Source organism: Oryzias latipes, chromosome 1 (genome assembly GCF_002234675.1).
Source record: "Oryzias latipes chromosome 1, ASM223467v1".
Taxonomy (NCBI): Eukaryota; Metazoa; Chordata; class Actinopteri; order Beloniformes; family Adrianichthyidae; genus Oryzias; species Oryzias latipes.
In genome coordinates this window covers 28775112-28791266 of record NC_019859.2, presented here as the reverse complement: position 1 = coordinate 28791266, position 16155 = coordinate 28775112, and the positions used below count along the sequence as shown (strand labels likewise).

General features: G+C 43.0%; 1 long non-coding RNA gene across 4 annotated transcripts; it reads right to left on the bottom strand.

Annotated features, from left to right (window-relative positions):
* Nucleotides 1-12683: 12683 nt before the first annotated feature.
* Nucleotides 12684-15905, bottom strand: LOC105358483. 4 transcript variants are annotated; one of them, XR_002874107.1, is made up of 7 exons: nt 15884-15905; nt 15038-15797; nt 14883-14966; nt 14732-14797; nt 13993-14544; nt 13827-13916; nt 12684-13725 (listed from the first exon to the last, which is right to left on the bottom strand). It is a non-coding gene; the product is annotated as an uncharacterized LOC105358483 (long non-coding RNA). The 4 variants fall into 4 exon arrangements; XR_002874103.1 differs by having other exon boundaries at nt 15038-15899; XR_002874104.1 differs by having other exon boundaries at nt 12684-13722; nt 15038-15899.
* Between the last annotated feature and the right edge of the window lie 250 nt (nt 15906-16155).

Sequence of the window (16155 nt, the reverse complement as noted above, 5' to 3'; positions counted from 1 at the left end):
ATGAAAAATGAAAGTCCCGCCCCTCTGCCTCGCCGATAAGATATGCAAATTTTGGCCAATCAGATCAACCAGTAAGGTTACTGCCCCAAAAGTGACAAAAACACCCCCTTAACACTGAGCGTAAATCCACATGAGCGCGCAAAAAGGATCTGACCGCGCAAGATCACTGCTCAGTTAGGATTGCGCCTGTGCGTTATGTGGAAAGATCAACCTGTCAGATCTTCCATTTATTAGTCAAATAGTTAAAAAACAGGATTGTTTCAAAAGTATTAATATAAATGCCACTTTAACAGCCTGGTGGGAATTTCTCAAAATATCAAAATCATCAATTCAACCGTGCAAAATGACACCCATCTGGAACAACCCAGACATCCTCATAAACAAAAAAATTATCCACTTCCCAGCTTGGCAAGCAGGGGGCATAAGACAACTAGAGCACATAATTATTAATAGAAGATTCATAACTCCCCAGGAACTTCAAGACAAACATGGAATATATAACTTCTTGGAATATCAGCAACTTAAATCAATTATTACTAAAAAGTTTAAATACAGAGACAACGATTTAAAGCTACCAGATGTAGTTACCACTCTGATCAATTTCTCATTGAATAAAACTCTCTCCAAAATATACAAACTTTTATGTAATTTAGATAACAATATTTCACTTCCGACAACAAAATGGGATGCGGATTTGAGCATCAGCACAGATGAAAGTTTTTGGTCAGAACTTTGTCTAAACACCTTTAAAATGTCAAAAAATCCAAATCTGCAGCTAATCCATTTCAAAACTCTTCACAGAATTTACTACACTGGACAGAGGATGTTCAAGATGGGTCTCAGTAACTCAGACATTTGTCAGCACTGTGACAGTAATCTACCCGACAATTACATGCATGCACTATGGTTCTGCACGCCTGTCCAGGCTCTCTGGCAGCAGGTATGTGCCGATCTATCAGTCTGGCTTAAGGTTTCAATCACAGCTTCACCGTCACTTTGTGTGCTTGGTGACATGAGTGCCATCGATGTAGAAGGAGGATTAGGCTCTATCATTTTCATAACTCTTTGCATTGCTAAAAAAACTATTTTAATAAATTGGAAAAGCAAAAAAAATATAAATATAAGTCAACACAGATATCTGCTGCTTGATCATGTCAGCTTGGAAAAAATGTCAGCCCAAAGTTCAAGTAACTTTGAAAGAATTCGGTCTCTCTGGTCTCCCATAGCTAACTCCGTGACTTAGGGGGTGGGGGGGGCATGGTCGTCGCTGCTCCTTGCCCTTCTTCCGTGGGCCGGGGTGGGGGTCGGGGCCTCCGGTGCCTGGCCGGGGGTGGTGGGGGCTCCGTTGGTCGGGGGGTCGGGTCCGGCGCCTGGGTGGGGCGGCCTGGGGCTCTGCGTGGTCCTCTGGGCTTGGGTGTGGGGGTGCGTGGTGGGGGGGTGGGGTGGTGGTCTGGCTTGGCTTGGGGGGGTGGTCCCTTTGCCTGTGCTGGGGGGGGTTGGCGGGGGGCGCTGCTCGGGGGGGGGGGCCCAGCGGCGCTGGATGGGCTTCCCGTCTACACCTGGGGCTGGGATCGGACCTTCCCTGGCTCTGGGGCGGGACGGGACAACCCTCTTGGGGCCCCCGGTCACTCTGGGTGTCATCCGCTTCGGCTGCAGGGTCTGGGGGTGGGGTGGGGGTCTTGTCGGCCCTGTCCTGTGGGGGGGCATTCTGGGGGAGGGGGGGGGGCACTATTGGTACGGGGCAGGGGGGGTTGACGGGTCGGGGTCTCCGCTGAGGCCATCGGCGGTTTCCCCGGCCGGTTGGCTGCCTCGGTCCCGTCGAGGCCTGACCAGAGCTCTTCTAGGGACGGCGTTTGGGGGTGGGGGCCTGGGCTTGCTCCGGGGGGGGCCGGCGCTTTCTGGCTCCCCTCTCTCTGTGTGGGGGTGGTGGTGCTGGGCCTGGGGTGTCTGCGCCTCCGGGGGTGGGGCCCCGGGGCTGGGTGAGCCTGGCCCCCTTGCTGGGGGGGGGGCAGAGACGGCTGTTTGACCTCCGGGGGACAGTCTATCATCTGTCCCCAACTTACCCCCTTCCTCATATAACCTCATAATAGGGTGAGGGGGTGGGGGGCTTAGCCTGCGATGAGCTTTGGGGGGGGGGGGGTTTACTAGGCAGTGACCCCCCTCCTGTGGTTGCCGTATGGAGTGGGCCCCCCCCTCTTTCGGTTTTATTTGCACCTTAGACATGTAGGGACTTGGTAGGGGGGTGCTTGGACATCACTGCCAGCAAGCAGCGGATGTCCTCCTAGCACCCTACCCGCCAATTTTAACCGCACCTTAGACATTTAGGGCCCCTTGGTGGGGAGGGTGAGGGGACGTCACTGTGAGTAATCAGGAGACGTCCCCTTAGTGCCCTACCCGCCAATTTTAACCGCACCCCCCTTAGTACACACACCCCTCCCCCCTCAATATATACATCCCAACATAAACACACACACATGCACACACACACTCTCTCAAACACACATACACGCACACACATTTTGCAAGGAAGGTGGGACCTAGGACCATCTGTCCCCTGCCTCTTCCCTGGTGGGGGGTACGGGCCCCTTTGCAACGGCGGCTGTGTCCCCGGGGTGCCGGCTTCCTGGTCCCGGCGGTGCTCTCTCCGCGCGGTGGGGGGGTTCACATTACATCTGAGCCGGGGGTGTTCGTGTCCCTGGGGGGTGGGTTCTGGTCCTTGCTCCTGAGTGCTGGGCCCCGCCAAATTTCCAACTGTGGCCGAGCCTGGTCGGGCCATATTTACAACACCCCTTGTGGGCCCTCTTTTTTCCCCGGGGTTCCCCCCTTCTGGGCGGGGGCGGCGGGCCCCTGCCTCGCTCCTCCCTGGACCAACCGTGGGCCGGGCGGATGGCTGCCTGGAGTGCGGAGTGGGTCTCCCTTGGGGGGTCCTGGCTCGTACCTGGGGTTGGGGCGGGGGGATGCCCGGAACTCCTGGGTGGTGGTGGGGTGCTCGTCTGGGGCTGTGGGCGTCCTTCTCCGGTGGGGCCCTGCGTTGGGTTCTCCCGGCGCGGCGGGGGGGCTGCTCTCCTGGTTGGGCTGGGGCGGCGCCCTCTTTCCCTCCGTGCCTCCCTGCTCTCTGGCTCTGGGGGCCTTGCGGCGGCCCTGCTGGCCCTGGCCTGGGTGGCGGGCTTGGTCGCCCGGGCGGCGGTTGTTCCCTGCCGGTTCCCGTGTGGCGTTGGGGGGATTCCGGCTGCCGCTGCTGGTGCGGTGGGGGTCTTGGGGTGGGGATGGCTGGGCACTCTCCCTCCTTCTTTTCACGTTCCACCATCCATTTTAGAAGAACATAAACACTCACCTGAGCACAGGTGTTAGCTCAACAGACTGAATGACTGAAATATTTCACACTAGTTGGTTTTAAGGCATAAGTATGCGTGTGAACACTATCTGTTTTGTGTACATGTCGACAGGTGGACATTTTTGCAACTAACAGGTGTGTTTATAACATTTGAGTGTGTGTGTGGACAGGCTCCGCCCTTTTTTTTGTTTTTTTTTACATTTAAACCTTACCATAATGATTAACAACCAGTAAACTTGTTGCTTTATGCTGCTTCATGGTCTTATCCCCCTTCCCCTCCTATTATCACCCCCTACCCCCCCTCTCTCTAACGTCCCTCTCTCTTCTTCCCCTCTTTCCTTTTCCGTCCGGTCCAACACCAAAGATTTTCAGACATGTTTGAAATTAATAAAGTTTGGCAAAAATTAAAAAAAAAAAAAAAAAAAAAAAAAGGATTGCGCCTGTGCGGTTTTAAGGTTCACTCACTCAGTTCCCAAATACGCCCGCTTAGTTGTCTTTACGCACTTTCACTTATTGGCAGATATGTAATTCCATAGTCCCGCGCCTAAGGCGTCGGGGTTCCAGCGGTCGCGCAGATGTCTTCTGTTTCAGATGCTGAATCATGGAAGATGTGCTTTTGTGAATGCCAGCTCTATTTTGCAGTAGAGACACTGCACCTTGTTCTCTTCTTTATTAAGTGTGTAATGATCCCACACTTTAGACAATTTCTGCCGTTTATTTATAGATCTATTTTCCTCCAATCCGCCAACTTAATTCAAAAGGTACGTGTGAATCAACGGTCCATGTGACACAATCAAATCCCTGCGCCGCGCGTATAGTGCGCGTCATAGGAATTTAGCGAGGCTTCGAGGCAGAGTTTTTGCCTCGAGGAATTTTTGTAATCGAGTAACTCGAGGAATCGTTTCAGCCCTAGTCCATATCCTTCTTCAGCTGATATCAGCAGCGCCTAAGAGTTGAGGTCAAGTTGTCTGCATGTCAGAACTTTGCTGATAATCAGGTCACTTCAGACTTATGGAGAAAGTGTTGTATCCAGGCGTAATATTTCTTGAAATTATTTGGCTTTTTGATTTATTACTGCATGTTGTTTCAGACGACCGTGATCAAACACTTCTCAAAGTCCTTCATGGTGTTCACAACTTGAACCTTGGACCGGTCCGGTGGACCGACTGGTTTGACGTAAATCCTGCAGCCTTTAACCCAAGTGTTCTCAATCTGCTTACGCTTCCTGAGAAGCCTGGCATGTTTGGCGATTTCAGCATTCCTTCTGGTCAGATGGTCGTTCAGATAAGCAGCAGAACCTTTCAGATTACTCCTTTGATTCATTAGATCTAGCTTGTGTTTTTGATTCACAAACCTGATGAGGATCGCTGATTTATCCGTCTCCTTTCCCCTGGGGAGCGGGTGGCAGGTCTTGATGGTATTGAGATCCAGGGAAATCCCTTTAGATGTGAGAAATGATTCCACTTGGTGTTCCCGAGTCTCTCCACCGCTCTCCGCTTCAGAGTTCCTAGCGCTATTAGCATTAGCAATGCTAACTCCAGCTACATTTAGCTTTGCCCGAGGTTTGATCAGTACTCCAGTGAGAATGACATTATTCATCCTCACTTGTTGTTCCACATCATCCAGTCTTTTCTCCAGAATGTCGACCCGGTTATCTCGTTGCTCGTTTTTAGCGCGGAGGCTCAAGAATTCTTCCATTAGCACTAAGAGCGGAGTTAGTTTCGCGTTAACTTGTTCCATAAAGGGATACAACGTAGCTTGGATATCATCAAGAGTCTTTTTAAGGTCTTCGTATTCCTGGTTTTTCTTAGGGGCCATGGTCAGCTCTCTTTTTTGGAAAAAATCAACTTTTTAAGTCGTTTGAAGATAGTTGTATAGCCGCCGTGAGCCCACACGCGTCCCGTGCTGTAACCCGGAACCGGAAGTGCTAAACATCAGTCTGCATTGTTGGTGATTGCAAGAGTTTACCAGTTTTGTTTATGTTGGATAAGACCTTGTACCAAACTACAGTAAAAATCTGAAATCTGTAGGAGCCTGACTCTTCAGCAAGGGTCTGTGCCTCAACTTTGGTTGTGGCATCATTTGCCTTTTCTCTGTCGTAGTTTTTCCTTGTGTTGATACAAATGCTCAATACTATTAAGTCTGCTCTCCCACCTTGTTTCTGACCAGGACTTCAGAGTTATATTGGCGTGTTCCTTACGAATAAACCATCTTTGGGTGGCGGAGGAAAAGAGGTTGTACAGTTTTTGCACCATCCCAAAGAAACTGATTGCTTCGACTGACATTTTAGCAGCATCTGCAACCATTAGATTTAGGGTGTGGGTTCCACATGGAACGTAAAGTCCCCTAGGATTTTCTTGTAACAGTCTTGCTTTGACCCCTTTGTTTTTCCCCTTCATATTCGACCCGTTATCATGACTGGCTTCTGCAGTCATCAAAATTAATATTAAGTTCTTCGAGTCTCTCTAAAATAACATTAGTTAGCCCAAGACCTGTGGTGTTGAGTACTGGCAAAAAACCTAAAAAGTGCAATTTTTTTTTCAGGATGACTTTTTAAGCTGAGTCTCTTCAGCTGTTGTTTATGAAAAAAAGGGGTTATGCAGACACTGTTTTTTAAGTTACTTATCAAGCTATTAAAATTAGGCATTACCTGAGAATACATCTTCAGTGATGTTGTCATGACTTGCTAGGCAAGACAGACCCAGACGCTGGAACCCGGAAGGAAAACACAGGTGAGTTATGAGGTGAGTAATAGTTTATTATTATCTGGCGTGGCTTGGAGTTGTGGCGGAGCTCGAAGTTGGGTGATGGCTCGTGGCGAGGCTGGAGGTTCAGCAATGGCTCGTGACGTGACTGGAGGTTCGGCAAAGATTTGTGGCGTGGCGGGATGAATCTGTGAGGTAAAATTGCTCAGGTAGTCGGAAAACTCAGGTGTCCACTCGTGGGTAGGTAGTCCTGACGACAAGGCAGAAGATAGGGATGGCCGGTTTGACACGAAGCTACGGTGCGCATTTCACCCTCATGAAACAGAGTGGTTCGGAACAATGTTTCGGGGCGTGTGTCAACTAGCGCAGATCACGTGGTTGATGACGTATGATGCGCCAAATGCATAGTTTGGTTGAACCATGGTTCAGGGGGGTATTCCAAAAAGCATGTTTAAACTACCCTGACTTTAACCCTGAACACTGGCTGAAATCCGCCTGAACTTGTTTACTCTGAGTATGTCGGTTCCAAAAGACCGGATATAAGTTAGCGTAATTACGCTCGACTTGGTAACCCTGGGTTAATGCGCGTGCACAGCAAGTACATAAAGACATTCTCAATGGATCGCCGATTTCCAGAGTCACCATGGAAACGCGTGGAGAAAAAAAGAGAGCGCTATACTTCAGTGAGACGGAGTCTGAGATTTTAATGACGGGGTATGAAGATTATACGTCCATCAAAAATGTAATACTGCTGCATCAGCAAAAAAAAAAAAATTCTGCTTGGAGAAAAAGAACAAAGTAAACGCACGAGTTTCTGATCTTATTTTCATTGTGACGCATATATATATAACTTATCCAACTTAAATTAATTCAATGTCATGGTGCCTCTGTCGGACTCCTCCCCCTCTCCTCTCCGCTTGGTTCCTGATTCAGCCCAGCTGCGACCACTCACTTCATCATCACCGCCTGCCTACTTAAGGAGCTCCTGGATCAGTATTTATCGCCAGTCCGTTGCCCCTGATGGTGCATACTTGGCCCTCTCGTAAAGTTCATGGTTTGCTTAATTTTCCCAAGCCAGCGCCTAACATACATTGTCTTACCTGTCTCCAGGAAATCCCAAGCTACGAGTGGTCGCCTGAATCAGCCGTTGTCTGGAATCTTCACCCGGTCTGTTCCCCCCGACCTCACCACGAGCCTCTGCCGAACCACCTTCTTCACGAGCCTTCTCCACGCTGCCGACTCCGGAGCCTACGGACGGATCCACAAGTGATGCCACTAGACTCTGCCTCTCGCTTTCTGGACACCCAGGAACTGTGCACTACCAGTCTTACCAGATCATTAAAGCCACTTACTCGTCAAGCCATCTCTGCTCTGTGTCTTATTCCGGGTTTCAGCATGTGGGTCTCTGTAGTTATGTAGTCATGACATTCAATTGGTAACAAGTAATTGAGTTAAATGTATTCAACCTAATTTCTTGCGTGTATCTAACTCAATATTTTTTTTAAAACTCAAATTTACATATTTATCTAACTAAATGTAATATTACTCCAATTCAATAAAAGTTTCTCCATCCCAATTTATTGTAATTCTTGAACTCTCATATGTCTAAATTTGAGCCTGCAGATCTACTCATTTTTATAATAACAAAATGAATGAAACAAAACAATTTTGAACAATGTAACCATATACAATATCTTTTGATTTTATTGATTTATTTCAAGCATTGTAGTCAAAGCAATAAAGAATTTACACATATTTATCAAACTCATTGCAGAAATGATGAAATGCATGGATTAAAAAGACAGAAAACAAAACAAAAATGTCACTTAGATCATATATGTAAGGGTTAATGGCCGACGAAGTGTGCGGTTACTACTTTTTAACGCACGCCGTGGAAGCCTGAACCGTCCGACGCGAAGCGGAGGACGGTTGCTTCCGCGAAGTGCGTTAAAAAGTAGTAACCGCACACTTCGAAGGCCATTAACCCGCTTATACCATGGTCACTTACAAAAGCAATACATATTAACCAGGTTTTAGTCCTTAATTCTTGTTTTTTTTCCGATTTGTATCACTTTTCTCATAAACAGCGTACTATGATGCGCCGCATCACGTAACATATAGTCCGCGTCGCGCAGCACCACCGCTGCAGTTAAGATTCGGCGATATATATATGCTGATCGTCCCGATGGGTTGAATAAAGCATCAATTCAGAGGGAAAGTTAATCGCTTACCGCTTGTTTTTGCCCCGATGATGAAGCAAAAGGTTGTTTTACAGAAGCCGGCGCAGTGATACAAATCATTTAAGCTAGCCGACCGGAACTTCTTTTTTCACCGTGCGGTTATCAGGTTTTAACGCATACCCAGCAGCCAATCAGAATCGAGTATTCAACCGGACCATGGTATAAGCTTAATTAAATATAGTGATAATTAACTGAGGTATAAGTAGAGTTTGATTTATTGCTTGAAAAGGAGTGGGAAGAAGCAAGTTTATATAATCCCACCCCTACGGAGTTCATTCATTTGATAGTTTAACAGTGTTTTTAAATCCGGTTCTGATCAGATAGATTCTCTTCAAGTAACAAAATCCAGTGCCTAGAAATGATTGATGATCTTCAGAAAACATTCATTCATGATTTCAGTAAACAGTAACGATACCGATATGTAATAATAATTGATTATCATTAGAACACATGATGACATCAAACTAGTAATTATTGCTACACATTGCAGATCAAGTAAATAAAATCAATAGCTTAATGATTGTAATTCAAACATTTCAGTAATCATTATTGCACATTACAAAGTAATACATATTGGTTGTAATTAAAAGAGCTTTGATTATTTCACCAAAATCAAGTTCACACATGTATTTGGAATTATTCAAACACCTGTTGATCCTTAAATCCTCTTATCTTCACATCCTGAAATAAGAGTTTCAAAAATACATTTTCTTGAATATTTGAACATTTTTTGAGCTCATTACTTAAACCGTTCCAAAGTTTAGTGCCACACACCGACACACAGAAACCTTTCTTTGTGGTTCTTATCAGTTTGATCTTGAAGTTCCTACATCCCCTCAGTTTGTTCCTCCTTCATTTCTAAGAACTGTTTTTGGATGTTGAATGGTAACAATTTCTAACTGGCTCTGTATAAAAGTTGCGCAGTGTAAAAATCAACAAGGTCATACAGTTTTAAAAGTCTTGATTGATAAAATAGATTGTTTGTATGATCAAGATATCCGGCTTTATGTACAATTCTGACGGCTCGTTTTTGAAGTAAAAAGAGAGGATTTAGTGAGCTCTTGTAATTATTCCCCCAAATTTCTATACAGTAGGTGAAATATGGTAATATTAAGGAGCAGTACAATAAATATCTACTGTTGTATCCTAATATATGTTTAGATTTATTTACGATTGAAATACTTTTTGAGACTTTAGTTTGCATGTCTCTGATGTGAGGCTTCCAACTTAGTTTGTCATCGATAAAAACCCCTCAGAATTTGATTTCTGTAACACTTTCGATTAAGACATTATTTATTTCAATTGAGAGCTCTTTATTTGCATTGAAGTTTCCAAAAAACATCACTTTGGTTTTATCTAGGTTCAAAGATAATTTGTTGTAATCCATCCATAATTTTATTTTATTTAACTCTGTGTTCACCACCTTGATAAGTTCCCTATGATTGTCTGTAGAATAGAATATATTTGTGTCATCAGCAAATAATATGAGTTTCATAAGCTTTGAAACATTGAAAATATCATTTATGTAAATATTGAATAGCAGCGGGCCCAGAATTGATCCTTGTGGGACACCACAACTTATCCCTTTGGTTTCTGATGTATATTCATTAATCTTGACAAATTGTTTTCTTCCCTTTAAATAGCTTTTGACCCAAGTTAACGCTAATCCTCTTATCCCATACACTTCCAGTTTGTCAAGTAGGATGTCATGATTGAGAGTATCAAATGCTTTTTTTAAGTCAATGAAAATTCCAGCTGCATATTTCTTTTTGTCCAGAGCCTTTGTGATTTCCTCCACAGCATCAATGATAGCCAATGAGGTTGATCTATTTGCTCTAAAACCATATTGGTTTTCATTTATCATAGAATATTTTTTTCTAAAATTTTTGAGAATTGTGGAAGAAGAGAAACAGGTCTATAGTTTGTAAATTGGTGTTTGTCTCCACTCTTATAGATAGGAATCACTTTGGCTATTTTCATTTGGTTTGGGAATCTCCCAGTTCGTAATGATAAGTTACGTATGTATGTTAGAGGCTTAGATATACTATAAATGACTTTTTTCACAACCTTCATATCTATATCCTCACAATCTTTTGAGTTTTTACACTTGAAATTATTCACAATTGATATCAGCTCATTTTCGTTCACATCAGAAAGAAAGATTGAGTGTGGGATCCTTTCGATGGGTGGATTCTTGTCTTTGCTAGTTTTGCATTTTGGAATTTCCGCTGCCAACTCTAGACCCACGTTTACAAAATAGTTATTGAGACCGTTTGCTGCTACATTGATATCATAGCTTTGACCCCTTTCATCTGTAAAGTAATCTGGATAAGTTTGTTTTTTTGTCCCATTTTTAATGATGTTATTTAATATTTCCCAAACTCGCTTTACGTTGTATTTATTTTCATTCAGTAGATTATTGAAGTACACTTTTTTACTGTAACGTGTTATTTCAGTTAGTTTATTTTTATATGAGTTATATCTTTGTTCAGTTTCTCTTGTCCTCTGTTTTAAGAATTTTTTATAGAGGTTATTTTTCTTTTTACAAGCATTTTGTAGACCGGTGGTTAACCAAGGGCATTTGGCAAATTTGTTCTTGAATTTATAAATTGGACAGTTCTTATTGTAAAGTGAGCTAAATATTTCTAAAAAACATTTATAAGCAATATCGACATCTTTCTCTCTGTACACAGAGTTCCAGTTTGTTTGGATAAGTCATTATTCAGAGCATTCACGGTTTTTTCATTTCTTAACCTTTTGTAGACTGGTTCTTTTATCATTTTCTTTGTCTTCACCTTGATGTCAAATAGTGCAAAAACTGGTAAATGATCAGTTATGTCACATATCATTAGTCCACTCATGTGAGTGTATTCTATATTATTTGTAAAAATATTATCAAGAGTAGCACTTTGAGTAGTGATTCTGCTGGGTCTTGTTATGGTTGGATATAAACTCATACCATACATTCTGCTGATAAAGTTGTCGGTTGCTTTATGTTTGCTGGGGTTTATCAGATCGATATTGAAGTCTCCGCAGATGTATAATATTTTTTTATTTAGAGAGGTAAACATCTTTTCCATCCAGTCACTGAACACTTCTAAGCTTGATCCTGGTGACCTATAAACACAGCTTATAATGACATTTTTCCCTGAATTGTTACATATTTCAATTGTAAGACATTCCAGTATTCCATTCACTGCGACAGACAATTTATCAATTACCGTAAACTTCAGTGGAAGAGAATTGATCAGGGTCGATGTCTTGAAGGTTGTTGTCATTATCACTGAATATTTGAAGGTCGGTTTGCTCACCATTCAGATCTCTCTGATAGTTGTGGTTGCGGGTGATTGTTGTAGAAAAAGTGTTGTTTTTTTTGCAAGCCATGGATAGTAGAGTTTGTCTCCTCATCTCGTAAGACCAGCATCTTCACGTATCTCTTGTTTAGACTGTAGTGGGTAAATAATTTTTCAAATCTTGCAGGCTCCTGACAAGAACAACCTTGGACTGCTCAGGGGAGCCACAGAGTTTGGCATAAATTTTACAGTCTTTTACCCAGGTTCCCTGGGTAAAAGACTGTAAAATGTACCACGTTACTGTAAAGTAACGTGGTCTTCTGGCGATGTCTGCATTCCTTTTCGTGAGGTTGTCATTCATGAAAACGTTGATTCCCCTCAGATTTCTTCCTTGCTTCAATAAAGCTGCTTTCTGTTTCCGATTGACAAACTTTAAGAGGATTGCTGGTTTGTCGGTGTCTCTTTTCCTGGGAAGCGGTCTGCAGATCTCCACATTGTTGGTGTCCAGAGAAATTCCATTGGACTTTAGAAAGTCCTCCACCTGTTTTTCCACAGAGCTCGTCTCCTGCTCGTCGGATTCCTCACGGTTCCCAGCAATCACTGCATGCGAGTATGACTGGGGTTTGATTTTCAATCCGGTGATTGTCACGTCGTTAGATCTGGAGATCTGCTCTTGGTCATCCATTCGTTTCTCGATTATATCCATCCTGTTGAAACACTGCTCCTGCAGAGCACGGACCTGCTTCACCTCTCCGATAGCATCCAGAATTTGTCCGTGAACAATCTTCATAGCTTTGATCTCTTCCAGCATGAAATCAAGCATCTTCCTCAAGTCCTCATATTCCTCAGACACTGGGTTTCTTCTCGGCATGTTTAGGAATTGCTTTTCTCAATATTTATGCTTTTATGCGGTAAATAGAGTTGAGAACTGCAGCTGCTCTCGCGAAGGCCAGCCGTATATACCTGTAACACGGAACAGCCAATCAAATTGCAGCTTCTGCAGCACAGGCAGCCAATCAAATTGTGGCTTGTGGAATGCTTTCCAAGGTGATGAAATCCTTTGGTACCGAGTTCGAGCCCCGGTTAGAGTGATGTCAGTCAGAAGTTAGGGTATAATAAATGTTTTAATGTTAAACTGAAAATGACATTTCATAATTATTGTTTTCTACTTCCATCTTTCCTTGTGCCTAAAAACAGTCATTTCAATTTCAACCATGCTTTATTAAGATATCAACAAGCAATAAATAAATAAACAGTATTTAACACAAAACGTTCAACCATGTATCTACAATTAAAGGGCAGAAGGATTTAAATATGCAAAAATTAATACAAGTAATTTAAAGATGTAAAATGAATTGAGGTAGAAGTAAATATTGTTGCTTTTTCTAAACAATTCAAGAACAAAACTGTAAGAAAATTGTATTCACAAAATAGATTTCACAAACTAAATTACAAATATTTTCACATTGAAGGATAAAATCAGGAGTTCTATCATAATCAGTGTGTGACCATGAATGCAGCCTTTAACTCTCTGTCAAAAAATGGACTGACAGCAAAGTCTGCAAATGGGATTCTGGGGTTGGTAAGGACTTCTGCTGCATAGATCTAGTGTACCTTTTTGGAGCAGTAGAGGTATTTTACATCCCCAGACAGATAAATGAACAGAAGATCCATCCTCAAAGTAACAAGGCTGCCCACAAGCAAGACAGTTGTGTATCATCTTTTTTCCAGGTTTCTGCTGTTGTTGCTGCAGACCTACAATCTCCTTCACCATTATTTCAACGTCGGTCTGAGTTAGAGGAGCTTCGTCTGGTTTAAGCATGAGGGAGAGTCACAACTGGCACAGTGACAGTTTCACTTCCTTGAGTGAGTTTATACCACAGCTGCTGGGTCTCCAAAGGTTTTACGGTAAATGATGTTCTGAGGTGGGATACGCCACAAGCAGATCATATTCATTGCAGGTCTCACAGGTGGACACCCGGGCCACAGTCCTAAGGCCTCCATCTCTGTTTTCATCCAGATCCTCTGCTGGGGAGATCAGTTCCAGCTTCTAACATCTTGGTCATAAGATGGAAGTGGTGAAGCAGCAGGCGTTGGCTGAAAGTGAGCAGGAGGAGGAGCTGCAGACTGAGCTGAGGGTCTTCCAACGACTGCTGGAAAAATAAAAAAATAACATGAGTTGTTGAATAAAATATTATCTCAAAGTCCAAATGAATACAGTACTTTGCATTTTTGTCAAAGTTAATGCACTGACTGTAGGTTTTATCCTGGACACTTTGAGGCATTTCCAAGGCGAGGAACTCTGGTGGTACTGGCATCGGAGTCTTCACTGGAGCAGAAGAAACTGGTGGAAAAAGACAGTCAGAAACAGACAGGACGCTGCAGCAGAGTAAAGCTGACAAATGATCCCCAAAACTCACCTGCATGTGTAGCAGCAGGACAGCTGGACTTCTCAGGCTGGTCTGGATTCAGATCAACAGAAATATCCATCACTAAAGCCCAAAGTATTTAGAGTTCTTTGTTAGTAATTGTGCAAAACACTCAAAACCATCTAAGAAAACATGCTCAATAGAACAGGTGTGGTATGAAAATCAATAAATGAATAATTATTTTCCTTTTTTAATATTTTGATTGACCAGGAAAGGTACCATTATGATGTAATAATCCATGTGTAACCACTTTACTCTGACGTGTTAAGACATGTACTTTTGTTGTAATTCTGCTTTTTAAGACTGGTTTCTTTCAATCACTTTCATGAGAAACTCATGCAAATAAAATATTTCTGAATTTACCCTCAACGACGAACAATGAATACCTTCAGCATCACAAAAGCAATCACACAAAACACCTGCATTAGAACAGAACGTGGCCAACCAGCAAACAGAGGAAAGGAAAAGGTGATCCTGGTTTACGACAGAACCATCAGGTACCAGCGACAGCAGCAGCAGCAGCTAGACCTTTACTCAGTGAACCTGCAAGAAAATAAAGTAAACATATGAATATGCATCTATTTGAACAGACACATTTAAAAGTGCTGAGTGTAAAGAAAGGAGTGATCTAAGACTAACATGTAGTCTAGTATCAGTTTTTCAACTACTAGTACTACTATTCTGCATACAGAAACATAATCAACATGTGATACATGTTGGTGTTGCTCACTTGGCTGGGTTGGGATTGTTTCTAAACACGTTGGTCCTGTCATCTTCTTCACTACATGTCCCTGCTCTTTAGTAAAAGAAATAAGAAAACAGGTTGGAATCAGAAGTAGTAATTAACACTCAGTGTGTAGTTGTGTGTGATTTAATTTTACCTTGTAAAGGGAGGAGTTTGGATGGAGAGACATAGAGCATCATTCTCTCCAACTCTTCATCATCTTCCATCTCTAAAGAAGACACTGAAAAGATGGGAAACATCATTTCTACCATATTTACTAACGTCAGCATGAACGTCTAGTCTGCCACAGACCTGGAAGACTAGAAGAAGGTTTAGGAAGAGCAGGTTCTGAAGAGCTCTGAGTCTGAGCCTCTTTCTTCTTCAGGTACTGCTGGAGCAGGAACGTTTTGCTGCCTGAAACCCACTGTTTCCTGAGGATAAATGATGCACATCCATCTTCTCTTCTCTACCAGACATCCCTCCAGGTCTTCTTAGAATGCACACCAAATCCAACCAGCTGGTTGTCCTCACTACTTGAAGGTGGCTCCACTGATCTTTCAGCTAAACAGTTCCTCAAATCTTTAATTTTGCATATTCCTGCTATGCAATATACCTGCATACATATAATCCATTAAATTGATCATAAAGTACTGTAACCCCTGTTGTGCATTATAAAAATAGCATAGAAAATGTAATGTAACCCCTGTTCACCTCCACACTACCTTGGGTAAAAAAAAAAAAGGCTTTGAAAACACACACACAAACACACACACAAAACTGCTCAAAGTTTCTAGTTAGACATTCTTCTCATCCAGCTGTTATCCTCACCGCTGGAGTTTCATGTTCAACAATGACGGAAAGAGAAATGTCTTCAGATTAGATACTTTGTCTTGTACATTTTTTTTTACTTACATCAGACTTTAACTTGACTTTAACTTGTTGTGCTCTTGTGTTTTAACAGCGATCGGATCAAATCTGGCCGCAGGATTGTTGTTGTTTTCTCTTCCTGAAGGCTCTTCCTGTAAAATCCTTACTACTAAGGCGATGTGGAAACAGCGCCCCCAAAATCCCGCTAGTGGTGAAAAAGTAAATTACATCCGTAGTGTTAAGAACTACCATAGAGAATGAATGAGAAAAGTTAAGAGAGTTAAGCTTAACCATTTTCGGCTCCCGCGCGCATATACCTGCCTGTGTGGCGTCTTCTCAGAGAGCCGGAAGTGAATTTATCACATCACTACACAGTAAGGGTGCTATATAAACTCATCATCCTCTCCCTCCCTCTCACTCATGGTGCAGAGACTTAAACATAGTTGGACAAATAACTGGGCAAAACACAGTAAAACAGCTAAACAACTAAACACATTTGGTCAAAAACCCACACTTAAACCCAAATCCGTCCAGACAGGCAAAGGGAATGGTATCCCACAATT